This window comes from Mirounga leonina, unplaced genomic scaffold (genome assembly GCF_011800145.1).
Source record: "Mirounga leonina isolate KUSES-001 unplaced genomic scaffold, KU_Mleo_1.0 Mir_151, whole genome shotgun sequence".
NCBI lineage: Eukaryota > Metazoa > Chordata > Mammalia > Carnivora > Phocidae > Mirounga > Mirounga leonina.
In genome coordinates, this window is record NW_023270377.1 from 84549705 (window position 1) to 84576570 (window position 26866).

At 35.1% G+C, this 26866-nt stretch overlaps 1 protein-coding gene across 3 annotated transcripts in view; it reads right to left on the reverse strand.

Moving 5' to 3' along the window:
* Positions 1-26866, reverse strand: part of ARHGAP15 (Rho GTPase activating protein 15) — a 600902-nt gene that overhangs the window by 192911 nt on the left and 381125 nt on the right. The gene's annotated exons all lie outside the window — the stretch shown is intronic.

A 26866-nucleotide genomic window follows, 5' to 3' on the forward strand; every position in this document is an offset into this window, starting at 1 on the left:
TCTATTCTATTCTATTCTATTCTATTCTATTCTATTCTATTCTATTCCATTCCATTCCATTCCATTCCATTCCATTCCATTCTATTCTATTCCATTCAGCCCCGTCCTGTTTCATCCCATCCCGTTTCATCCGATCCCATTCAATTCCATTCTCTTTTTTCTTGTAATTCTATAACATAGTATGCATTGGTCTAATTATTTTAAACTAGAAGAAAATTCTAGGGCGCCTGGGTGGCTCAGATGGTTAAGCGTCTGCCTTCGGCTCAAGTCATGATCTCAGGGTCCTGGGATCGAGTCCCGCATCAGGCTTCCTGCTCCTTGGGAGCCTGCTTCTCCCTCTGCCTCTCTCACTCTCTCTCTCTCTCTCTCTCTGTCTCTCATGAATAAATAAATAAAATCTTTAAAAAAAAAAAGAAGAAAATTCTATTCCAGATGTATAAATAGTTTGATAATCTCTAGTATATTACAGGTAATGGGGGTACTCTCTTATGGAGGGATAGTAAAGAAAAAAGTCTTTGACAAAATGCTGAAATTAGTTTCAGAGTATTTTAAAACTGGTCATCTATCATTCAAAATAACTTATCCTGGCAGTGGATTTGGACGATCAACCACTTGTTTTCCACACATCTATTTATAGCATCTAGTTATTTCCATGACCAAGTTATTGAAAATTGAGGAAACAGGAAAATAGAAAGAGAAACACTTACTGAAACACTATTATTGTCCCTAAGGAATGTGGATAACATAATTTTAATGTCAAGAGTGTATATTCCTTGATGTGTCCAGGCCCTCAGAGAGGCCAAGGATGAGGTTACCACCCAACTATCTCAGCTATTTATGGAAATGGCATAGCACCAAGATTAAACATTGTAATTCACAATCATACGTATTAAATGAGTTGGTAGAAATTATTGTCATAATATAAAAGAATAAGGGCTTTGTAAAGCTCTTTATAGTAGGAATACTTCTGCCATTGTGCAAAATATTTCATCAATAGTTTAGGGTAGAATAACATAACTTGCAACACTGGCATTGATGGTATAATTCAAAATAATCATTCACTATTTTTTAATATTTTATTTTTTTAGAGCAGTTTTAGTTTATAGCAAAATTGAAGGGAAGGTACAGAGATTTCCCATATGCTTCCTGTCCCTCATAGACGCATAGCCTCCTCCATTATCAGCACCCCCCACTAGGGTGATACATTTTCACAATTGAGGAACCTACATTGATACATTATAATCAATGTTTTTTGTTGCATTATGGTTCATTTTGGTGGTGTACATTCTGTGGGTGTGGACAAATACATAATGACACGTATCCATCATTATAGAATGATACAAAGTATTTTCCCTCCCCTATAAATCCTCTCTGCCCTACTATTCATCTCCATGATTTTTACCCTTCCATGTGATAAACTACAGAGCAGTTTGGAATAATATCAATAAAATGGAATAGTTGTTAGCAAATGTATTAATTGGTTTGAGTTTTGTAGTTCTAGAATAATCTAATAATAAATCACTGTCTCTGTCCCTTCATGAGAATTATGAATTTGTGAGGAATTAAGATGAGGTTGGACACCTTTTAGTGTGTATGAGTGTCTAAGACACATCATATATTTATAAAAATCACATATATCATTTCGTCCTAATGCACAAAATAGCTCCATTAATCAAAAGTTACTCCAGTGTGTTTGCTTTTAAGTACAATGTGCATTTGACAACTGAAATGTAACACTAATCCTAATTAAAATTTTTCTAATAGGTAACTCCTAGGTTTAGTATGTGACCATTTTGGTCTTCAGTATATACATTATATCCAGAACTTTATAATTTATTACCCATTACTTTTCTTGCTTTGTCATTAGCTAGTGTTTGGTACCTAGATTTACCCTAAAAATTTTAAATAATATGATAGATTTTAGAAATATTAAAACTTCCAAGTAAGTATGTCCCTTTCAAAATATTTCCTCTTGGGGTTATACTTATTTTTTTCTGAACATGTAGCTATTAGGGAAAATAAAATCACCTTCAGTGGCTCCATATTATCTGTAGAAAAATTTTTCTGGTGGCAAGTTTGGGGTCTTTGGTAATAGTTTTGTAATTGGAACTAGATAAAGGTCATTCAAAACCATGGTTGGTGAATAATGTCAGCCTGCTTGCCATCACAAACAGACAAAATTTCACCAAATAAAAGTGGTCTGGTATTTTCCCATGAGTTACCAGTTTCTTTGAAAGAATGTGAGAAAGAGGATATTTTAGTAAATAGAAACATTGATGTAATATGCAGACCTACATTCTCCAAGTGAGAAATCTTAATATGATTTTTATAGAATTGGTTAAATTAGCCCTATTTAAAATAATGATTCAAGGTGAAATGTTGTTTAAACTCTGTTACAATACAAACAAGAAAATTTGCTATATAATTCTTTTTAAAATCAGTTTTTGTTTTGCTAATTAGTTGGACCCTTATCAGAGGTCAATAGTAAATGATGTTACTTGAATGTCAATGAATTTTTATTGTAAATAAGGACTTTACTTAAGTTTTACTTTATATGCATATCTCTTTATTCAAGGTATAAAATCAAGCACATTTCTATTTTGAAGCTGGGACTCTTTCTTTTCTAATTATTTTATATGTTATTGTAAATGCATATGTTGTCTAGAGTTGTAAGCTGAATTTCAATTACTAAAATTACCCAGGATCGAAAACTTTCTTTTCCTTTTCTAGAAATTTAAAGTTACAACATAAGAAGTACCCCCCCCCACACACACACACACTTGGTGTTTCATAAATTTCAGTAGAAGTTTTTTCTTTGTCTTTTTTTTTTTAAGTTGGGTAATCAAAAACATTTGAAAGAGCAGTATGGGTTGGATATATTACGCTTGAGCAATTGGAAAACACTATACTGTTTAAACAAAGCAGCCTCATCCTAAATAATAACCCAGTTTTGTTCTGGGATAAAAGGAGGGAGGGCTGGGGATGGAGACAGGGAGTGTAACTCAGACCAGTGCCACCACTGTGGTTATAGAACTAAGTCACAGCAGAGAAACTGCTTTGTGGCTTAAGATAGAAACCAGAAAGTAAGAGGGAGTAAAGCAAAACATTAGATGCAATTTGAATCTAACTTGATACAACTTCCAAGCCCTTTGGATTCAGAGATATCAACACCATATATCTTGTGAAGGATAACAGTCTCTGGCATTAGGGCTCCTGCTTCAAATGGCTTATGCTGCCCTACTATCATACTTTCTAAATTACATAAATAGAGTGAAAATGACAAAGTACATATTAAAAAGGAGGGCATGACATTTTGCAAAATAATCTGGAACATATCAGTGAATTTTAGCAGTGATAAATTATATAGGTACAGTCTTGAAGTTGATTAGTCTTCCCCTGAATGCCTCACAGAGTGGCAAACCCAAAGTCCTAGGAATTATGACCCAAATTGCAATGATTCACGTGCCATCCTCTTTTTGCTCCAAGAACTTTGAAAGTCATGCCAAACCAAACCAATGTAAATTGGTGGATTTGGACATCCTTTTCATGACCACATTATCCTTGCTGAATTGGGAACTACTTATTTTGGAAATATAATTAGACCTCTTATGATTTTTAAATGTGCAATGTCTTCAAGGTACCCATGCTGTGCTTTGGTGAAGTTTGGAGAAAAATCACTTTGAAAGGTACTTCTTTCAAGAAAATACCATGACTGGATGCTGAGAAGAACTTTTCTTGTTAAGCTAAAAATACTTTGGGAACATGGTGAAACTAAGTCATTTTCATTTTTTTTTTTTTTTTAACAAACTGGCATCAATGGCAGTAATGAAAAATTCTCTGAAGAAATCCATGTTCACTGAAAGGTCATTTATTTGTTCATCATCAGCTGACCATCTAAAGTTTCAAAATAGTGTTTACCATTGACAGAAATCACTGGGTATTGCTATAGGAGACTTTCAGAAGTCTCTCTCCTCTAGCCCCCACCTTTTCTTCTGAAGAAGCTTAGACTAGGATAGACACACAATTAGGAGTTATTAGACCAAATGGTGGTCTAAACCCAGTGGAAAGAATGCAGCTGTCATGAGTAATTCCCACTATAAATCTTAGACACTTTCCAAAAAGAAATCTAAGAGACCAGCACTGTTTCCAGAGTTGACTGGCTTATCTGCCAAAATACAGGCAGTTTTTAACAATGCAGATGAGCCTGTTAAAAATAGTTGCAAACTGTGGATTAGGTAGCATTCTTGGTAGCTTGAATGATGGGCAAACCACGAAGATGTAGAATTTGAGCCTGGTTGAGAGGTGTGCCCCAAAAGCTTGCTTGTTTTTCTGGAACATAACAAAATGCATCGGAACCCCTGGAGTCTGAATTGTGGGCTGGGAATTTTGCACAAACAACCCCTCTCCTGAGATTTACGGCACTTCCTAATTCCTAGGAGGCCAGAGCTACCGCAAGAAGAGTCATTCTCGCAATTCTTTGGTCTTCTGGCTTTTCCCTCTGGCAAAAACCAATGAGCATGGGAACACCCAAATGCCCCCAAAGAGCTGCACATTTCTTTTTTGGTCCTTCTGAAGGTCCTGCTTGAGTTTAGAGCTGAACATGAGGGGAAGTTAATGTGCCTTTCAGACCTATTCCTCCTCCCCTAAATTGAGTGTCTCCAACTTTCTATCACCAACTTATTTGTTCTCACACTTTAAATTCAATGACTGAGAGAATAGGATATAATCTGAAACTGTAAATTTAATTCCTACTCTGTCTCAGTGGCTGGTATTTATGCTGCATCTATTTGCTGGCTTTATTTAACTATTAATAACTTCTTGTGAGATGTCCATCCTTGAAGAATGATTAACTTAGGAAATACTTGACATGATTCTGATTGTCAAACAAGAAGATTTTTCTACATATTAACTTTATGACTTTATAATAACCATTTTGAATAGATTTTTTTTTACTATAGAGGCAAATATACTTCTTGGGCAAAAATGAAAATTAAACCACACAAAATATTATACAAAAATATTATATCTATCCCATCCTGCTCTCCAAAGATAATCATTGCTAACAATTCAGTTGTAGTTCTTTTTGTTGTTACTCATTTTATGCTAATGTGTCATATTTCTGTTTATTAATTTAATGTTGAATGGTATTTTTTGACTCCCTATTAGAAAAGATGAGTTTAGTGCATAGTTCCTATGTACTCTCTCTGTTCTTATTAGTTACGTTGGCTTATTTCTATTTCTTAAGTCAAATTACCTCTGTGCTATAGAAAAATAAGAAACAGTGCATTTCCTCTTCCTTCCCCTTCTCTCCCTCATAGTTCCAATTTTATCCTTTATGTTATTGCTTGTATTCTCAGAGTTTAGATTATTTTATTTTATTCTCTATAAATATTTTGTCACTTACCTATAATTCAATATTAACTGTTACTAAAAAAAAAAAAAAAAAAGGAGGGTGATTGAGTTCAACACTAAAATTTTGCTTCACAAAGGAGCTCTCCCAAAAGCCAAGGCCTGATGTGTTTTCTTTCATAGGTTCCTTCATTTCCTCAAATTAAGCACTGCCCAAAAGAACTTCCTGTGATGATGGAAATGTTCTATCTACCTGTTCAAGCCAGTTGCCCCCTGGCCACATTTGGCTGACTTCTGAGTGCTTGAAATGTGGTTAGTGCAATTGAATTTTTATTTTACTTAATTTTAAATAATGTAACTTTGTGACTACCATATTGGACAGTGCAACTCAAGGTCACAGTGAACTACTTGGGCTCCACCGTTACTCTCTCTTGGATTTATTTTTAAGAGTTTTGTTTTCATAAAAGTATGTGATTGGTAAATTTTTGTATTTCTTCCATCTCAATGACTGTTTTATTTTGCTTCATAATGAATTGTTGATTTAAATACTTGTTTGAGCCTCATAAACTTTTACTTTTCTAACTTGGAAAAAATGTTTCATTATTTTCTAGCATTTCTGCTGTTAAGTCTATTATTAAATTGATCATTGATGCTTTGTAGGTCAATTGCTTTTTCTTTCGGGATTTTTTAAAAAAGATTTTTCCCTTTAAACTTGTAGAAGTAAAATTTTATTCAGATGTGTCTACATCTAGACCCTTTCAATCAGAAAAGTTTCTTATATTATTTTCTTGATATATCCTTCCCTCTATTGTCTCTTTTCCATCTAAAACTACTTTAAGATGGATGCTGTTCCAATATCAGATTGCCCTTATGATTGAAAGAGCAAATTAATTAGAATATATGGTGGGTCATGGGTATTTTTGTATTTGCACACATCTTTTTTCTTCCAACTGGCTTCAATCTTATATGGGGAGACTAAATGAGGGTTTCTTGTAGGATGAAAGGGTGAGTAGACAGTAAGCTAGTAGTTCTTCAATTACCAAAGGAGGGAGGACCTTATTTTGGATAAGGAATACTTGAACTGTCCTGCTCCTGGACAAAGCTCTCTAACTCTGTGTCTGAGTTACCTTATTCTCCACTGCCTTCTTCCTCAGATGCCAGCAGCCTCTCCTCTGTTTTTGTAGAACTTGTTCTCAGGCTCCAGCAGCTGCTGCAGGTGCTTGCTTGGTACAGGATACATAGAGAGGGGCCCAGGTCTCCCAGATATTAGATCTGATATGTAGTGAATCATTTATTTATTATCCTCTTGCCAATTTCTACTCTTTTTGTTCAACTCCAAGTTTAGATATTCTCTAGAACATCCCTGGAAAGAATTGTGCCTAATTATTGTGTCTGGGAATGGCGTTTCTTCTGCTCTAATTTCTCCACTTGTTTGATCCCATCTGCTTTCTGTCTTCCTGGAATTTCTATTTCTGGTCGGCTGATGGCACCTTTTTTGTTTTCGGCAACATTATTATTTTTTTCTTTTTCAACATATCTTTTCTATTATTTCATCAGGATTTTTTGAGGAAGAAGAATCAGACATGTTTTTTTCAGTATGCCAGCTTGTATGGGGCCCTGCATTGTTTTTCATAAAGATAGACTTTTTAATGCTGAAAACAAAAGTTTCATTAGATTGTGAAGATAACTGGCTGTATAATAATCTTCTCTGTTGGCATATGGGATATAAATAACCTGGGATTACATTATGAATATTTAAAATATTTACGTGTCTCTAATTCTAATATGGGGAAAATATGTTAATATAGGGTCCAGGATAAGTATACCCCTCATTTCCTCTTATTTCTCTCACTCCTGTCCTTTTTTTTTTTTTTGTATTTACAGAAATTCTATTATCACTAACGATTTCTCAAATGTTCCCCTTATTACTGTGATTGTTTTATTTTTTTCTCTTCCATTTGTTTCATGAGCCCTTTCTGCCCTTCCTTTTACATTTTCATCTCATTTTGATATTTTCTCTTACCTTCCTTGTATCTCTGCTATAAAATCTTATAGAGACAATTGTCACAGTAAGTTTTTCTTTTTAATATCATAACAAAATACTTACTTTTAATTAGTTTAATTTTGATTACTGAAGTATAGTTGACATACAATGTTATATTAATTTCAGGTGCACCACATAGTGATTTGACAAGTCTATACATTAACTTTTCTTCACTATGTTTGTTTGATTGATTTGGGTAACAGTCTTTTTCCAATGACTTATGTCTGAATGAAATGAGTTTTTCATCTACCGGATATTTTGGAGTAGATTCATCAGGAAAAGAAGAATTTTAGTCCTCTTAAGATATGAAAGCGATAAATATTTGTTGCTAAAATTTTTTAAGAAATGTTAGAGTGAAAAAGAGGTCACTAAGAGAAGGGTGCTTTTTTATTTCTGAGAAAACTGTTTACGACCTGTGATGCTGATAAATGTGACATTATTTTATATTGTTTATATAGCTAGTGTTTTAGATAAGGACCAAATTCCAGATTTAAATTAATGTCTTAAAACTAAAAGAGCACAAAGTAAATAATATATGGGACTAAGGACAAAATGGTATCAAACACAGAATTTTGGATCAGAGGGAGAGATGTTGGTTTTTCTTCAAAGACTATTCATTGAACACTTGTGTAGTTCGCATCATTATCAAATCCTACTCTCCCACCCACCGCCCCCCCAAACTCGCATCTGTTTAAGGTGTTATCCTAGGAAATAAAATTGTTAAGGATCGTAGACAAAAATAGTTACGTATGGGGGCGCCTGGGTGGCTCAGTTGGTTAAGCGACTGCCTTCGGCTCAGGTCATGATCCTGGAGTCCCGGGATCGAGTCCCGCATCGGGCTCCCTGCTCGGCAGGGAGTCTGCTTCTCCCTCTGACCCTCCTCCCTCTCATGCTCTCTGTCTCTCATTATCTCTCAAATAAATAAATAAAAATCTTTAATAAAAAAATGGTTACATATGTATTTGTCATTCATTCATTCATTCATTCATTCATATTTGCTATTTGCCCAGGCCTGACCTCTTAACCAGTTTTGTCCTATTTGAGCACCTGAGAAGATAAACTTAAAATTGGGAGAGGAAAAGGACAAAATATCCTGTGTTAAGAGCATTTACTAGTTGTGTTTCTTGGTAGTCCTGTATTGTACCATTTATACCTTAAAGAGATCTTTGGCACTAGTATTTGTGGATGGTGGTGGGGGATGGCTGACTTTCTTACTTTTAAGTATTCTTATTTTTTAAAGATTTTATGTGTGTATGTATGTATGTAGAGAGCACAGCAGGGGGAGGGGCACAGGGAGAGAGAGAATCTCAAGCTGACTCTGTGCTGAGCTCAGAGCACCACCTCCCACAACCCGAGATCATGACCTGAGCAGAAACCAAGAGTCTGGCACTCAACCGACTGAGCCACCCAGGTGCCCCTCCTATTATTAAGTATTATTATTGTTATTTTTATATAGAGTTACATTGTTAGAAAAAAATTGGAAAACCATTTATTGAATTAGTTTCCCATCTCTCCAGTTCCTTTTAAGTCGGACATTGGACACTTTGAGTACAGGAGAATCACACTGAATTCTTTATATGTTATCAGAAACACAAAAGCCATCCTCCTCAATGTGCAAATCTCCTCAATGTACACTGTCTTTTTTCACTATTGGAATTTTCTCCTTATATTTCTCCTTAGTTCTTATCATAATATTTCACTGTGTCAGAATTGGAGATGCTCATCCATACCATCACAGTCCAGAAAAGTAGAGAGTAGTTTATAAAAAGTCCTGTGAAAACTCACATCAGTACTGAGGGCTAGATCTTGGTTTTCCATTCGCTGTAATTCTTTTTATGTATTAGGCTTATTTTTGCATATAACCTCTATACAGTTCATTCAGCTCATATTCCATTTAGATGTACCAGTGAGCCAAATGCCTTTAAAATCATGCTTTTAAATGTACAGAATACTAATTGATGGGCAAATAAGGATAAAAACAAAAGGAAAAGAAGTTACAACATGCTGGTGTGATACGGGTGGAATTTATTTGTGTACCCGCCTTAATACCTAGTAAAATGAAATGAGAGTCTAAGGATGGCATCCCATGTGTGGTTCCTCATGTCTTACACGTTGATCCTTACGTATCTGTCTAAACTCAGCTAAGAATTTGAGGCTTAACAATATGAAGCCTGTAGGATGGCAGACACAAATATGGTTTATAGAATTATATTGATCTTAGAATCATTCTGCAAATACCTCAAGGTAAGAAGGATCTCCGAAGAGACCTTGAATTTGCCTGTGAAACTTCACTAGAAAACCCAATGTCCTTGATTTGACAAGACAAAAGGTAATGAACTGAAATGATTTCTGTAAACTAGAAAGCAAAGTACCTGGACATAGTCTTTGATAAATTCTCTTACATGTTTCTTTCTTTCTTTTCTTTACTTTCTCTCTTTTCTTAGTCTTGGAGACAAATATTGGCCAATGATTCTGATTATCATTAAGTGAGAGCTCTCGTCTTGAGGAAAAATTTCATGTGTCTGGAAGATATTGAAGTTGAATGTTGTGTTTGGGTTCATCGCATCTCATTCTCTGAGTTTCTTTTATGTTTGAGTTCCATTGTTATGTTCTGCTGTGATCGTGCTGATGTAAATAAATCATTTTTTGGTATTGTGACTTGCTCAGAGTGTTTCTTTGAAATAAATAGGAGTAATAAGAATGAACAGGCTAATTTGGTCAGCCATTATCATCTGGTAGTTTGCAAGCAAATGCACTGGCATAACGTGAATTTCAAACAGCCCTGGGTGTTCACCTCAGCGGGATCCGTGGAGCAGGTTTAATGAAAGAAAGCCAGTTTCCTGAAGGTGCCATTCCTAAGGAAAGCTTGGAGCTTAGGAAGGAATGATCTGTAGACTATGCCCTTGCATGCTTTTTCTTTTAAAAATTTCAGCAACAAACTCTCTCATAAGTTAAAGGCATGCACTAAAAGGCTTACCAACGCAAACAAGAAGAAAACACTGAAAAATGGCTCCTTTGGTGATGAAGTCAAAATAGTTACATAAAGTCTAGCCTCTAATCCCATTATACTTGAAATAGATATTGATTTAAAATTCATATATTTGCTCTCATTCTTTTCAATCCCCCCACCCCTATTTTTTTTAAACATCTAAACAAAGTGACCTCATTGTTTTCCATTGGACTTTTTTTAAAACATTGGCTGGGATGATTGAGATTCAGGAATGTGGGAAAATGGATTCCCAAACCACGTCCCTCCCCTTTCATTCTGAACTGTAATTTTTGGCTTGGCTTGAATCACAGTCATCGCATTTCAGCCTGAATCTCTCTGTAAAGTGATCTTTCTTAAACATTTCTCTCACTCATCAAGGGATCAGAAACAAAGCTGTTCTAGTCTTTCAGCAAAACACTTACAAGCAGCTTTTACCGAGAAGTTGCAAGAGCTAAATTTCCTCTAAAATTGTTTGAAAAGTGAACATTTTCAGTGCCTTGTTGTCCTTTTTGTGAATCTTGTCATCTGTATGCCATGAGCTCCAGCAGCTATTTTAATCTGTTTTTGTTTGCAATCCATTTGGTGTCCACCCAAGGAAATGCAGGTGATTCTAATTAACTTACTGCTGAAGATGTAGGAAAAAAGTATCTCAATTGTGTTGCACAGAATTATACACTTAAAACCTTTCTTCTATTATTTATAACATATTATTAATGAAAATGATTGTATGAATATGTTTACCACCTAATTCATTGCTGTTCACTTTTTTAAATCAATGAGGCTTACGGCACAGAAAAAAGCCACACACATACACAAATACACAGACACAATACAGACCCCAAGACTGCTTGCCAACTTTTATTTAACAAGAGTAGCAACTTAAAAATAACATTATTTTTACTTTGTGCAACATAGTTTAATATCTGAAATAACCCTGTTCCAATAAAAACCTATTGAAATACTCTCAGCCTAACTCTGCCCTGAAGGTAAAAGTGATTAATTGAAAGATTTTGGCAGATCTCTGCTCACCACCAGGGCAGTTTAATTTAGAACACATTCAACCATTTCTCAGTGTCTCTGTGTTGGTGGAGCATAACTTTTGATCTTCTTTGGGGAGGTGCCTCTAATTCAGACCCTTTAGCTAGCCACTTCCTGGAGGGTTTTGATGGCTTGCTTCTGCTAATCATTCAGGTGAGAGGGAGCCCTTCTGGCTGTGGCTTCTAACGTGGGGCAGGGAAGCAGAATTCCAGACACAAAGGCAAAATAGACTACAAACCTGTTTGAGTATATCTACCATTGGTAAATTTCCTTTTTAGATCACAGACAAACTTCTGAGAAATTCTGTTGCCATTAGACTCTTTTCTAGTTAAAGAAGAGGCTCCTGGCCATGACAGTGAATGAGATTGAAAATATTAAACTTCCTTTCCTCAGGAAATATCAATAAGCTTATTATTTTCTTTTTGATAATACAGGAGAGATTATCATGTGGGTATTGTTCATACTTCTGCTAAACAGAGAGATGGGGCTAGTACACAATCCTCCCTTTTTGGCAAATGGACCTGTGTTAAATTGTGGTTAAACAGAAGGAAAGACACATTCCAATATACTCTGGATGGAAAGACCTTGAGTTGGGGAACTCCAACCTTGCATACCACTTAACACATATTGATTAGGCACTTATTATATTGAAAGAGTGTGCTAGGCACCGGAGTTATAGCAATGAACAGAGTACACAGTCCGAATATTATGGAGCTAGTATTGTTCTCAGGCACTAACGGTGAATCCTGCACACAAATTGATGAGTTAGTAAACAATGGTACCTGCAGTCTTTAATATTTTCACACATACAACACATCTGAGCAATACACCCAGGTTAGTATATGCTCTATAGCCAACTTTAGAAGGAAACAACATTATGATATATATTCAGTTTCACATTATATCCTCAAACAGTTAAGCAATGTTATATATATTATATATATGTTATGCAGTACTCTATATATAACTATAATATATGTTATATGTATTATATATATTATGCATTATACTATTAATAGTTATTATCTGTACAGTGGGATTATAAAAATGATTCTGGTTTATTTATTATTTTATATATTTCTGACTCTTTTGTATGTGTGCATATGTACACATATATACATATGTAAGAGTATGTATATTATTATAAACAAAAACCAATAATGGTATTTATTTCATTACCAAAATACCATGCCATAGATTACATTTCTTTGTTATGATATAGGTTTATGTTCCTATAGGTTCATTTGAAAAAGATTGAAAGATAAAACTATTGAGTGTCCTTGAATGCTCTATTGTGAATCTCTAATTTATCTGAAACATGCTTTAAGACCCATGATATCAGATTCCAAATCTTTATGAGACACAATAGAAATCTCAAAATTTAAGTATTTTACAAACTATTCTATTTTTGGACAAATCACACCCAGGTTTGGAAATACAAATGCAAGTTTTCTGGAATAGTGCCGAAAAGATATAATCATTTCCCCTAATTGTAAGCTCTAACTATCCCTGGACAATGTATACCATTGTCATTCATGACTGTAGGTCTTGTACAAAAAGAAATGCATAGATAAAGGCCCCCAGAGCTAGCACTGGGGTTGGCTTTTTAACTTCTACTATCACTCCATAAGTAGAAAGGTAAGGCAAGTTATCTTTTAGTGGCTTAGGAGAGACCTATCTCCTTTACTACTTGAGGGCTGTTAACCATCTAGTGAAGCATTGCACACACTCTAGTTACTCAAAACATTACTTGTTGACTTAAAAAAAAAAAAAGACATTCCAATACCAATTGTTCCCTTATTTAAACTCATCTAGCGCTAGTATAATACAAACCAGATTTCCTGCTTCTGGAGAATTTTGTCACATAGGTCTACATAAAAAGTCTTATTGAAATATTTGTGTGTGTATATGCATATTTAGCATCTATCACTTTTTTCTGATCTGTTGTCACAGAAAGAAGGTATATTAAACTAAGACATGCTACATATGTTGATGTTCATTAATATAATATTTATTGAGTGTCTATCTCATATATGTAATTTTCTAAGTGGTAAGAAGCCAAGTTACAAATACATCTCATGTTTTCCATTGTATGAAATTTAAATAGTGTCCCAATTTCCCCATTTTCCCTAAGGGCCGGCAGATTTTGAATCTTAAGAATATTAGAAAATCCATGATGATTCACTCTAGCTGAGTCTTGAAGTGCTGCAGAAGTTAGAAATGAAAGATTATCAATTTGGAGACCTGGAATTTACACCATCGGTCCCCAAGGTTAGTCTTAACATTAATTACAAAGTCTATATTTAGGGTATCTTTTCAGGAGTTTGGGGATAAAGACGCTGCCCTAAAGTGTTCCTTTTATACAATTTTGCTTATGTCTAAAATTATGCAATTAGAATTTTATTCCTTTGTCTTGAAATCCCTTGGAAGGATTTCACATCAAACCTCACTAATCATGTGCACTTTAGTGTAGATTAATCTATTCGGTCTTGACCTGACAGCAGACTTCAGCTATAAGGACAGAAAGTACAACAAGACTTCACTTGTGTAGGGTATGGGACAGGCAGAGACAGAGGATAAGAAGAGGGCAAGTGTGATACACAATGGGAAAGAAACAGAAAGGGGAAGTGCGTGTCCCCTATTGGTTTCAAGTTAATCCAAGGTAGCTGTCATTATCCAAACGCTTACCCTGCCTGGATTTTCTATTTTCAGATATACCAGGATACAGGGAAATGGTACAAAATGGTCTTACCGTATTTAAAGATTTTGGGGAGGAAAGGAATATTTTTAGCCTGTCTAAACACATTTTATCCTTAAACATAACTTATTCTTATCATCATAATAATTTTCTATCATGCGAAAAGTGTAATAAATTATCTTTCTTCAGAGACAACGTATACAATGATTTTTTCATGTAGGTGAGTATAATGCTCTAAACTGAGGCTCAAAGCTGAGCTTATATAAATCCATATAGGGCTTTGCTCTACAGACTGAAATTCTGTGAAGACATACATTGTTCATCCTTGGAATCATGAGATCTCTGCAAATCAGGCCTTTCTCTTTTCTGCCCCATGCCTGCAGAAAACACAGTCTTGGAGACTCCTCCCACCATGTCATTCCTCTTCACCTGCACTGTGTGTGGAGCTGCCTGTTTTAAAACACTGGCTCCATCCGAAACCTCTCAACCCTGTAGTGGCCTTAAGTCTCCCCAAGTTAACACAGCCTAAGGCTGATCAGCAGGAGACAAACAGCCCTGAACAATGGCAGCCTCATGAGGTCCTAGATTACGTAGTCTACTTCCAAGTTTTCAAACAAGCCTTAACAAAGACTATTAGACCCAGAAACAAATGCACTTCTATTAATTCATTGGCCATAATATCAAAAGGAAATAATGACCTTATTTTGCCAAAATTTAGGGCAAAGTGCGCTACAAGCAAACCCCTTAGAGAGGAGGAAGATACTAAGCTTGGGAACATAGCATGCTTTTAGAGGTGTCAGTATAACTCCTTTTGCCCTTCTTTGCCTTATCAAAAAGAACAAAGCAGAATAAAACCCTTCTTCCCTGGTGCTTGGAAAAGACTCTAAAAGATCTCTGGAGACAAAGACATTTATTTAATGCTAAACCATTGTTACCTCTTAAAACAACTGTACTCAAGGTAACACTCAAAGGAGTTTTAAGGATGTCTGAACTTCAAGCTAAGATATAAATGATATTCCTGAGGCAGGTTTGCCAGGAGGAGGATGTTGGAGGTCAGACAGTGCTCAAGGGGACATTACGGAGTAATGTAGCAAAGAAGAAAGGAGCAAATGAGAACCCAAAAATACATCCTGATCTGTCCTGGAGTTGTCCTTATTCAGACCCATGTTTTTTCCCTGTGACAAATTTCACTAACAGGTTTGTAGTTGTCTTTTTACAGTTTCAGGATTTCAGACTCCTTCCAACTTTAACTCAACATTAGTTATAATATCCTGTTATAAATATGGAACTCAAATTCACTATTTGAAAATGTTCAACAAGTAAAAACCATTTCCTCTGCCCACCATGCTGTCAAATGGGACAATGACAATAAATGATTCAGGATTTTGAGTAGAAAGGTCTGTTTTCATTCTTATATGGCAGGTATGTTAGAAATAGTAAACAAGAGGAGACTTCAAACACCTTTAAAAGGGACGTTATTGTTCATAAAATAGAATTTCTGTGCAATCTCCAACAGTTTTAGTTAAACAGATAACACTAATTTTTTCTTTGTTTTGGTAATACAATTTGTAGGAGTTAATTTTAAGAATATGAAATTTTAAGAATTCTTTTTAACTCTCTTTTATACAAAATATTACCATGCTGATTAATCCACAGGGTTAAATGCAATATTATCTTAAATATTGAAGTTTCCCATATTTTGTCCTGTAAAGACACAGGAAAATATGGCCAAATGATATTATTTTGACCTGTGATCCTTGTTTTGGATCCATGGTGATTCCTTTTTGCACATGGCACTCTAATTGTTCCTGCTGGCTCCTCGGGAATCCAAAGTCTCTAGAACTATTTTCAGGTAAGAAGAGTTGATTTGTAACATTAGTTTAATTTCTATCCTAATAACTTTCCCCTTTATGTGTCTTTTCTAGTAGTTTACCCAGTTAAAAAAAAATTATCTGCTCCTATCCATAAAAAGCTTGTGGAAAAAAAAGCCTTTCTGGTGGGAAAAGAATTTGAAAGGAAAACATGTACATACATATATCAGACCAAGAATTAAAAGATGAACATTATATATGAGGAAACATTATAAGAAGATTTCACTATATTACTTTTTCCAAGTCAGTGTTCCAAGCCAGTCTTGGATTATGTGTGAAAAGTAAGAACTCTATACTGTAACAGGTGCCGGCAGGAAACTCCCATTAAAGCTTATGAAAGTTATGCCTGTGAAGTCCTGGCATCTGAGAATGCATTATGCATCAGATTTTTCTCACTAGAAAAACAATATGAGTCTGTGACTACTTAACAGTATTCCCAGTCACTATTTTGTTAACATCATTCCTCGGTGATAACATCTTTGGTGACCTTGTGCTATATGTAAAGTATATATCAGCCTTCATTTCAACACTGAGAACGTGCATTGTCTTCTATATATACCAATAGAGATGTAGGTCTACCATCTGTCTGTCCTAATCAGACCTAATCATAAACCTGAAAGTTTTTTTTTCCCTTTAGAGTCAATAGATTTATACTAATTAATCCATATTTCAAAGATTGGCTCTTCATGTGCAACATAGCAAATATTTATGAAATTTTGCTGGAGTTCGGAATAGTCTATGGAATATCAGGTAGTAAGTAATATGGGTTTTAAATCTATGGTATTGACTCATGTTGGAAAGTCCTAGCATTATGTGTGGCGAATAGTGGGTGCTTAATAAATGTCATCTTTGTTTTCCTTATGTAAATCACCCCATATCTGTACGGCCACACCTTCAAAGACTAATGGTATAATTCTTTTTTTTTTAAATTTAATTTTATTATGTTATGTTAATCACCATACAATACATCATTAGTTTTTGATGTGGTGATCCACGATTCATTGGTATAATTCTTTCAACATAAACTTGCTCACTTTAGAGTTAACAGGTAAAACCTTTTCCTGTGATGAAGTTCACCTTTCTAGCCTATAAATTCTAGAGGTTAAAATATTTCTTTTACTGATATTTTCCTATTGGATATAACTGAATAAAAATTCTCTTTATTCTATAAATCCAACGCTTATAAGGAATTTGATTTAAGCCCAATGGGTAATTTGGATCTAAATCATTTATCAAATTAAAACCTGAGATAAAAATTTAGACAGGAGTGAATGTCAAACAAAGCCCAGGGAAAATGGCTGTGAGCCTGTATATATCCAGATGTATATGTCCATATCTAGACTTGTAGCTACACTATGGATTAAATGTTACTAGCTTGCACTCGTATTTGTATATATAGTTTTAAATATGCTTTTCATGTATCAATAAATATATCTTTAGTAAAAAGTCCTCAGTTAGGGTAATATAGTTACCTTCCAGAACACACACACACACACACACACACACACACAGCACCAACCCAGGCAATCTGCCAAATGTGGTCGCTCTGAAAAGGGTTTTGCTTTAGGGCAATAGCAAACTAGCTCACCACCACGCTGCCCTGTCCACTCTTCAATTCTTTGCTGTATCCTGAACTTCCCCTCCTACAGTGAGGGAACATTTCTTCGGACTGTTTTATTGCCAATATATTTTTACTTTGTATGATGAAATGAAACAGGGGACTGGTTTCATTAGAAAGAGAGGTAAACAGAGCATTAATTAAATTAGCTGATGATACTAAATTGGGAGGAACTGTGGACATCTGTGAAGACAAAAGAATCATACAAATGGACTTAAGGAGTTTAGAAATATGAGCAGGAAATAATAAAAAGAGATTCCGCCTTAAATAATGCAAGCTAATACATTTGGGAAAAGATAATCAGAAACATGGCTATTCAGTGGATAGTAGATGCCTGGAAAGTGGTGATGGTGAAAGAGACCTAGAGGGTGATAATGGGAAAAATTATACACAAACTTACAGGGAAGTAGGCACAATGCCCAGAGGGTTACATATAAAAGAACATAATTTTTTGAACCAGAAAGATGATAGTCTTACTCTTATGGTACTATTAGATCTCAAAAGCATCAAATTTGGCTATAGTTCATTGAATCCCTCAGGTTCATGAAATAATTTAACACTATTTGTTGAGAGACTGGTTTCACCCTATGAAGGATGAGAAAGTCTGTTTTGTCTGAAACCTGTCCTGAACACCAGAGTCTTTGCTCTATTTCTGTCTTATCTTATTGTAGACTATTACTAATATGGTATATCATACAGATATGGATATAGATATTGATATTAGTGTAGATACATATTGGCTATGCTGCAAACAATCAAAAAAACTCCTTACTTTCACTTTTAAGGAGTTTCTCTTCCTTCTGGATAATATGACTTCAGGTTATGCTTCAAGAGCTATCTAAACACTATCTCTTCTATCAGTTCAATGAATCTTCAGTATATAGGATTTGATTCCATATATATATATATATATATATATATATATATATATATATATATGGATAGATGGATGGAAAGGAATTTTGGATAATATCCATCTCTTCATCCATTTAATCATATATCATGAATTGAGCCCATACCATATGCCAGTTTTGGTATGCTAAGCACCGATGAGACAGAGATGAACCACACACAATCCCTAACTCTGGGACTCATACTCTAGATGGAGAAACAGGTAAAGACACCAGCCATCACACCCCCATGCAATAAGGGCTGTATTAGGGAGAGCAAAACTGTCCTTGGAACACTGCAGAGAGAAATCTTAATAATGTTCAAGAGACCATGGAGGGGTGGTTGAGGATATAAATCAAAGAATATTCCTTGAATAAGGGGACTCCTGTGCTATGCACAAGAAGATGAATATGAATTTGCCAGGTGGATGGGCAAAGAGAGGGTCCCTAGAAAGAAGGAACAGCACATGGAAAAATACCAACCTTTGGAAAAACTTGATGTAGTTGATATTCCTGGAACATAGGAAGCAGCTTATGAGAATATGAAACCTGGCCATAGACAGAGGTCATATGCTTACGGGGATAATTAGGATGGAATTTTTTTTATCCTGATGGAGAAAAGAAACCATTGGAGGGATATTCTAAGAAGGCATAACACAATTCTATTTGTGTTAAAGAAGAATGATATTGTCATTATTGAGAAGGTGGCCTGGGCAGAAAACAGAACAAAGACAATATCAATTAGGAGGTTTTTCTCAAAAGAAATTATGGGGTTCTAATCAAGGCCATAGCAGATGAAAAGATGAATCAAATTCAAGAGATAGTAAGAAAGGAGAGATTATTAGACTTGGTGAATAATGCTCTGTGTAAGTAGAGAGAACAGTCCAAAATATCCAACATATTTCCTTTTAGAAGAGTGGGGGGGGGGGGCAAAAGAAAAGAGGAATGGGAAAAATAGGCCATGATGCCATTGACTGAGTTAAGGAATAAAGAGGGAGGAATAGATTTGTTAGGGAAAGTGATAAGTGCAGTTTGGAGAAGTTAAGTTTGAGATGCCAGAGGAAAATTCAAGAAGGGTTTTTCTTAGACCTCAGCTCTGAGAATAAGACATAGCTTGAGGAGTCATTCTGAAATAGGAACTCTGAAGTCATTAAAGAAATCACTGAAGGTTTTGGTATCATTGAGATTACACTGAAAGAATGGATAGAGAAATTCCAGAGTCAAGAATTAAATCCAGAGGAAAACACACATTTCTTACGCTGTCAAACTCTGGGCTAAGGGCATGGACTCCAATATTATCCCATGCAATTTCAAATACAGATCAACAGCTGACATTTAAGATGAAAGGAAAGAAACCTTACTACAGTGATTACTATACTGTCTGCTAGGTGTTCCACTGCCTTGTAAGGAGACTAAAGAATTAAGTTAACACAAACAGTAAAAAATGCAAAACATAACAAGAAGATCATCATTTTTAAGACAAGAAAGTTAATCCTATTTTAATGGCACTTGCATATTCAAAGTCTTTAGAGAGCTTTTGATAGTGTCAGCAGAGTTTAACTTTTCCGTCATAAAGTAAATTTGGAGAAAATGAAATCAATATCCAATAGCAAAATCATGTCAGAATTTAGAGTGTTGGTATCTTGTCTTCATTAGCTTCCAATTGACAAGTCTGTGTAGTTGACCATATATATCTTACTTCAGATTCTTTGACAGACTCAACTCAAGAACTTATCATCAAAATAAAAATTTCCTCAGATTTATGTAAAAAAAAAAAACACTGAATCAAGAAGATGAGTTGTTCACAGGGAAGTAAATGAACACTCAGAACAGCAACAGCTTGCTATTCCAAGTCTGAATTAGAGGAAAAGATATGGTGCGCTACTTTCTGTGTGGTTATGAGATCCGAGCCTACTCCTGACTATTCTCAGGCATGTCACTTATAAGTCATAGTTGCCACTCAATTACTTGATTCAAAACAGCAGGCCATTGGTGTTGCAACAATATCTAATGGGATATCACTTCCTCTGATGAAAATGAGTAAAGAATGGGTATTCTATTAGCTGCTGCTTGGCACACTTAAATGTAGTATCCAAAAACCGATGAACATAAAATCTTTAAGGAAACATACCTTCAAATGTTTAGTGTAGCTGGGTATAGATAGAAAATAATATCATTTAGAATGACATAATATACAATTATCAGAGTGGTTTACATGTTTAGAAAATAGATTGGGAAACCATGCAAATCATACAGCTATCTTCAACCAACGACATGGTCATTGATTTTTTTTTAAGTTTCAACGATATGCAGGTGTAACAATGGTGTGTAACTTTCCATGAAGATTTAAGCAAGGTTGAATGCAATTTATCCGTTCATTCATCATTTATTGAAAATCCATTATGTGCCAGGTACTGTGAAGAGTTAAAAATAAATCCACGCTCTCTACATGAAGTAGCACATGATGGACTGAGGGTAATATTTTAAATATTTTTCTTCTGTAAGCTGTGCTTTCACTCTAAATCTCAGGACATTCTTATTTCCTTAAAAATTGTGTGATTTGACATTTTGGGTCTACAGTCTACTATAAGCTCAAGAACTCTTACAGCAGTATCATTTTAGAGTTATTTTGGTTTTGCAGTTTTTCCTCTCAAAGTGTTCTGCCCCCGATTTTTTTTTTTGTCTGAACTGAAAATAGAAAGTGGCTTGAAAATTATAAAATTCGACAAAAAGGTGTAAAACTAGCAAGGAAAAGATTATTTGAACCCAAGAAAACACACACTTTTAATTCCACAGACTGTAAGATAACCTTTCACAGAATTTAGAAGAATCACTAAGACAAAAAACCTTTTCAGGGGATGAGTAAATTACTCCAAAACATCCTACAGAGGAAAATGAGCCATGTTCAATTATATGGACCCATGCAACTACTTCTGGAATCTGTATGTCTTTTTTAATTTATATGTAGATCAATGATTAATGCTTAAGTTGCACACTTCATTTGAGAGTGTGAAAATTCCTTGGAAAAAGAAATTCTATTCTAGACATTTTAAAAGGGAACCTTATTTATTAGGAAACCCACAAAAGAGTATAATAGTTTGTTCTCATTCACAGCTTCCTGAATTAACTTAAGATTTCTTAATTATCACAAATTTTTAAGCTCTAGTGAAATGTTTATAAAAATATAATGTATAGATTCTTGTTCAACCAAAAAACAACAGATTATTTCACAAAACAAAGTGACACTCTGGGAGAGCTTTGATACATTTTTTGATTATTTTTTTAATCAGTTGGTTCACATTATGCAACAAGAATTTTTTAAGATTCTATTTAAAAACTACAAATCCAGTTTTGAATCCCAGGGCAACAAATATTTGAAAATCTTTGTCTGCCTTATTATTATTATTTTTTTTTTGCGCCTTTTTATTGAAAACCTGAAAGCTTTCCAAATGCATGTGATTTTTTTTTTTTTCAAATTTTGTAAACATTTGCTTCCAGGCTAAAACATCCTGCCAACTTTCAGCCAAGATTATTTTTATGGTTGAACTATTAACTTCTGAATATGGGGGCTTATAATAGAAAAACTCCCAGACCCAGAACTCTCATCATATAAATGACACTGCTATAGGATATTTAGACTATTACATCTCGACATGAGGAGGTGTTGCATTATTTAAATCCTCCATTCACACAATAAGAGACTAATTTCCTAAGGTATTAATTTTGGCTCTGTTTCCTTCCAACTGACTCGAAGGGAAAGTATGGTAAGAACCTAAACTTTAACATGGGGGTGGAACCGGGTGGGGGTGGAGGTTGGAAATTGGACTCAGGCTTTATCTGGGAAGAGATATTATTTATTCTCATGCATTCTGGACGCAAAAGTGTGGGAATATCCACTGACTGATTTGACCAGAGCCACATTGCTGGATACATTAGATAGCCTTACTGGTTATTGAACTGCACATTTATTCCTCCATTAACTTCTGTTATGTTTAAGCCCTCTTTCTGATAATAAGACTGTTGTGTATTGCGAGATGTAGATAAACTCCATGAAATGTCACTAATAAGTACAGTGACTTAATTCCCAACCGTGGGCGCACAGAATTTGTGAACATTCAGGGTAAGCTTGCCATTCAACAGCAAGATCTTACAAGTATTTTCTTAAGTGGGAATAAGTTTCTCTGGAACAGAGAAGCGGGTCTCAGGTAACTATGGTCGACTTGGTAACTCGTTCAATCACCGTCTTCTCTTCATTACGGGACCTTGCAAGAGTGCCCTTTCATCCACATTTGTTTTCTTAATTGCAAAATGCAGCTTTTTTTCTCTCTCTCCACCTTGTCATCTCTGATTTCTTTTGGTTGTCTTTTCCCAGTTTCTCTTTTATACTCTTGCTGGCTGTTTCCTGTTTACTCTTTTTTGATTTTGTCTTCCCCTCTAGCCCTGAATGTGGCTTTCTTGCAGACACAGAGGCCCCACCACGACTACCCCAAAGAGCCAATTCCAATTCCAACTTGGACCCAGCACAACACTAAAGCTGTCAGGAAAGTGGCTGTCGTTGGGGTTGCACCAAAACAAAACAAAACACAAAACACAAAAACACGAAACTGGACTTAATTTTAACTCACAAATAAAACCCACGGAAAATTCGCGGCAAACTTGTACGGAGCTTCTTTGAGGATCAGCTCTTTTGTAATTGCATGTGGATGCCTAACTTTAGGCATGAAAAGCAAGCACTTAAAAAAAAAAAAAAAAGCAACACATAGGCCAGTGCCCTCAGAAACATTTTTGTTCAGTCCACAAATATTCTCTGGGGAAAAAGAAAAAGCGCTTATCTTGAACTCTTGATTTTTTTTTTTGAGCATGTAATTTTTATCAGTTTGTTTTGTTTTTGTTACTTTTTTTTTTTCACTCACTGCTTATAAAACTAGCAAGCAGAAGTCTCTCTGGAACAAGATAGAATCATAAAAGTTTTCAAGAATCTCGTCACAAACTAAACAGTACAAATTGCACATTCCTCATGGAAGTATCAGCCTTTCGTGCGTGCCTGGATCCAACTATAATAGATTATCCCAAAGTGGGAAAGAATGAACAGTACAAAATTAGCAGAACTGGGAGCAGAGCTTGTATCGTGAAGGCAATTTGATCTGTACTTTAGGGGTCTGGATTCTCAGGCATTGGGAAAAGACTATGTAAAGTTTTATTTTTGCAAGTGAACACTTGCTAAGATCCCAAGAGGACTACAATCATGTCTGTTATTTGTATAATAAATACATATATGTATATACCTTACCTAATATGCAAATGTCACATGCACACACACACACACACACATAGTAAATATCCATGTATTTATTTTATGTATTTAAAGATCCATGTATTTATGTATATTCGATGTTCTGAATTTTTAGGAGTCAGATAAGCATATCCCTGAGTAAGTATATAACTCTACCTTCGTATAATATTAACGATTATGTCTAAATATCCCCACATTGGAGAAATAGATTTCATTTATAATGCCATGGGCTTGTTGATGTGACGTTCTCTCAAACTTCATGTAATAGCAGAGGAATTACCAAAAAGAAATAGTTAAGGTATAATAATAATTTTAGTCATTCTTTTTCCAAGTTGCTATAATCTACCCAAAGATAACTAATTGTTCAAAGTAAACATTCCACTCTGACCACAAAAGGAATCCATTACACAAACATATAATTCACAGTCATTTTTAGTGGGTTGTAAACAGTTTGGAATGAGCATAAAATGGGACAAAAATCAAAGTGAGCATTTTGAAATGAAAAAGTGTTTGCTACAAAGGTCAGTCCCTTTGCTTGGCAAACTATGTAGAAAAGCCTGGGAAAGTGCTGATCACACAGGCAATGAGGGAATTTTAAAGCCAACAGCCTCCTTGTTTCTTTAAACAGACATCGGAACCTATAACTGGATCCTGTCAAACAAATGACAGCAAAAAAAATATAACAGCTGCTAAGAAGTCAAGTTGAGAGATAAAGTTTTCGAGGCTGAGGACCTTCTCAGAAGTAGACTAAAGGTCTTTCTTAAATCTTTAAAGCAAGGTTATGTATCCCAGGGTGGATTTTGGGCACCAAGTCAAAAATGTAACTTTGTGTATCATTCTTGTCATAGTATTTTGTGTTCCAGAATAAAGAAAGAGGACAAACTTGGTGATTAGCATCTGCCGAGAGTAGCTTATAGCTGGAGTCATCAAATGGTATCATTTATTTTTAATTGTGGTTAAAAAAAACCCCACATAATATAAAGTTTACCATCTTAGCCATTTTTAAATGTACAGTTAGGTAGTGTTAAGTACATTCACGTCATTTGCGACCGATCTCCAGGTGTCATTTTAATGCTGGTAAGTGGTCTGGGGGCATACTGACTAGGACTGAGGCTCATGGAGGAAGAATGTGTTGTTAAACCATATTCCAAAGGATGAATTCCTGTCCAAATGAAACTGACCCTTTTAAACGGTCTTATTCCCTTATAGACAAACATATATTAGTTACATAAAAATGTATTTAGAATAGAAATATGACTATTCATTTAGTTAACTCCATTATATATGAAAGAAGTCTTTGGGAAAGTCTGATATTGTTGGGTGGAGAAAGGACTGTCTTTTGGATATCTCACATGAAGTGACTCCTCATATTGAATTGGTAAGATACGTCAGGAAAATAACCTGGGAAATAAGATGAATTAAACTTCTGCTTTCAGCAGAAGGCTGAAGCCAGACAAATATGTGTTTATTATTCAGGGTTTATTATGTCATTTAAAATATATTTAATCGTATATTTAGTATTAAGTACTATTTCATAATATATTTAGTATATTGGATATATTTAAGGTATACATGATGATTTGCTGTGATTACTACAGTCAAGCTAGTTAACATATCATCTCCTCCCATATCTACTAATTTGTGTGTGTGGGTGATGAGAACACCTGCAACCTACTGTCTTAGAGTAACTATAGTCATCATGCCTGTACATTAGATATCTAGATTTGTTCAGCCTATATAACTGCAATTTTCTGCCCTTTCACCAATATCTCTCCTTTCCCCCCACTCCCTATTATGTGATTTTTAAGCAAACAAACTCCCCTTACCTTAAAAAAGAATATTATACGGTTTATTTTCACTTCTAGTACCTGTTCTTTTCTTTCATAACACTCATAATAGTTTGGTACTCAGCGAATTGTCTTTATGCTTAATGTATATTCCCTCTATATTCTCAACTGGTAGCATGGAGAATGACACATGGGTAGGCACTGAAGAGATACTTGTTGCTGGAATACAATAAACACTTGGTATGTGTTACATCATTCACCCAAAATTTACCGAGTGCTTACAGTGTGTCAGGTACTGGGTAAGGCTCTTTCCCAGGATGCACCTTCACAGAGTAATCAGCCAGTTACATTTTTTACATAAAAAGAACTACAGGTTAAGGTCTTAATACCAATTGCATCAGTGTAGACTACATACTTTGTTTAAGTCACATCTCCTAAGCCCTTGTCTTCTGAGCGATACAGCTCACCTTATTTTTAAGTATTTTTAAGTAAGCAATTTCTATACACTTTGAGGTCATCCTAAACTACACAAAGTATTCTATAAGTAGTGAAAAGTGGAATTCTCACTGCTTAGATCTACATACTACCAGTATGTCACAACGCCTCCTTCTGCATGCTTGTTTTGTTGGACCCAAAGAAAAGTACCAGATGACCTCAGGCTTTGGGTCACTTTATCATATGTATTGAGCATTAGCTGAACAATGATTCGATATTTGTACGGAAACTGCTTTGGAAGAAAAAACATAAACTGAGTTTTTCTTTGGCTGCTTAACTCTACTCATGCTCTACAACTGTAAAGGCAATACAAGCGTGAATGAAACCCTTGGAAGAGCTTTAAAGACTAACATGCTCCTTTACAGTTTCCCTCCAACTTTTGTGTATGTTCTCTAGGCTGAGCAGACAATGTCAGAAACCACAGAAAGAACTTTAATCTGGTTAGAATAGTTGGTGAGAGGGAGAATGCTCTGGTGGTTTAAGGGAATAAAGGAAACCAAATCAAGATAAGAAAACACACTAAACAAGTTATTCGCTAAATTGGTTTACATTCGGCTCACTAATAGATTTTCTTCTAGGCATGTCTGTGAGATGCAAAATTTTTAAAATGTGACTAATATCACTTTACTAGGGTTGATTAAAGAATGCAACTATGCCAAGCACTGGGTAGATTTTCCCTGGTAGACTACAGGAGCATGAACAATTTGGTTCTGTCGATTGCAAGCCAGTAAGACAAATAACTGAATGAATGAATGAATGAATGAATGAATGAATGAATGAATGAATGAATGAAT